Genomic DNA, 2,111 nt, shown 5'->3' with positions numbered 1-2,111 from the left:
CATAGAAATTTAACACTGTTCCACTTGATTACAAAATCTAACACTGGCTTAGACATTCTGGATTCTCAGGGAGGGTTCCAGCATCTGAAGTCCCTCAACTCTTTTCCAGGATGAGAAGCTCACCCATAGGAGATTTAACTTCTCACCATTGTGGGCTCATGATGGTTTTTCTCTTGCTGAATGGCTAAGAATTGAGGAGCTATGGAAAAATGTGGGTCACTTTTAAGGCAGACAGTTTGGTTGTGTGGGTTTTTCCTAACCTAGTTCTAACCATCTTGGGGTACTCATTGTATAGGATAGAGCAGCAGGAAAAGTAGCAGCAAATGTGGTCCCAAGGCAAGATCTGAGGAATGGGTGGGTTCTGTAGGGATATTATGACCTTGAGCCTCAAGCAGGAGGCTGGTATAATACCTTGACATTGCAATCATAAGCCATTTCCAGCTTCGCCTTGAACCCTGGAGTTGGGGTAAAATCCCCATGGCAGCAGAAGAATTGGGGGGCTTTGCATACGTTGGAATCTTTACCTCTTCCTGGGTCCTAGTTCCCTAGCAGGTAGGTGATCATAGACCATTTCACTTCCAATCCCAATGGACTGCACCCTTGAACCCTGGAGTTGGGGTAAAATCCCCATGGCAGCAGAAGAATTGGGGGGCTTTGCATATGTTGGAATCTTTACCTCTTCCTGGGTCCTAGTTCCCTAGCAGGTAGGTGATCATAGACCATTTCACTTCCAGTCCCAATGGACTGCACATCCCAATGGACTGCACCACTCTGTGTGCCCTACATATCCCGAGCCTAAGGGTGTTAGCTATTTTGGCATCTCAACACTTGGTCTTATCAGTCTCTGAAACTCTCTTTTTCCCAAGGATAGTATTGGCTAGGAGCTTGGGAAAGGAAAGGGTGAATTTGTTCCAGTATCTCTCTGCTCAGTCTCCAGAACTGCTCTCACACAGATGTTTGTATGAGTGTGTATGCATGCATGTGTACTAACCACATATGTGCACACTCCTAGATACAGAACATGTTTCTTGCTGTGGTCATGTGACTAATTTTAGGAGGCTCTAGGACTGCATGCTGTATATGCAATCCACCTCAGACTTTGGGATGGGATTCCATTCCATCATTTAACAAGGCGAGACTTGGTTCATTCGCCACTGTGAGTCCTTCCTGGGTGAAATTAAAGGCAGACCGGTTGGGTGCTAAGGATCCCTGGTGTGGAGAGGCCATTCCGTTGAGCAGCTGACTGTGAAATCAATACCAAAGGGAAGCAGGTCCTGGCGTTGGGATTCTTTGACAACTCCTTGTCTTTCCTTAGCCGTGGCTGTATCTCCGGAGGTCTTTCCGGCTGTGTTCTTGGGCCTGGGGATCCCGACAAGCACAGTCACCTTGTAGGTCACAGGACATGGGAAAAGGGGTAACCTGCAGAGAGAAAGAGAGAAGGAATGATGCAGGTGGTTTGGTCTGAAGTGGTAAAGATCAGAAAGGCAGTGCAGGGCAGAGGTATAATCACTGGACTTGGGAACAGAAGATTCAGGTTCAAATGATGGCTCTGTTTCTTGCTAGTACCATGATAACTTTTTATCAAGAACACAATGGTCATTATCATAACAATTTCCATTTGCAGAGGCATTTGTTATAGGTCAGGCAGTGTGCTGAACACTCCCAATAGTAAAACGCTGAATCCTTTTGACAATTCTATAAGATAGGTACTACAACAATTACCCTTTTATAATTGGGGAATCTGAGGCTCAGGAAAGGACAGGGATTTGCCCAAAGTAACAAGTGACAAATCTGGTATTTAAAGTAAGACAAGCTACTTCTTTCTGAGTCTCAGGTTCCTATGTGTACAACTGGTATAATAAGACCCACCTTGCACTGTAAACTGTAAGGGCTGAGTAAAATCATGGGTGAAAAATTGTAATGCACTGTACCAAAGTTGGTTAATATAATTGTACAATGGAATATTTAACATACAGGACTGCTGTGATGACCAAGTGAAATAAAAGATTTGAAAGTGTCTCTTAGGAAAACAACTCTCTGCACATAGTGGCAATTTTGATTTTAAGAGTCAATGATAAAAACTCAGGCAAATCATATATATTGTATATCGG

This window comes from Galeopterus variegatus, unplaced genomic scaffold, assembly GCF_000696425.1.
Source record: "Galeopterus variegatus unplaced genomic scaffold, G_variegatus-3.0.2 Scaffold3783, whole genome shotgun sequence".
NCBI classification, from domain to species: domain Eukaryota; kingdom Metazoa; phylum Chordata; class Mammalia; order Dermoptera; family Cynocephalidae; genus Galeopterus; species Galeopterus variegatus.
This window is presented reverse-complemented; position numbering follows the sequence as displayed.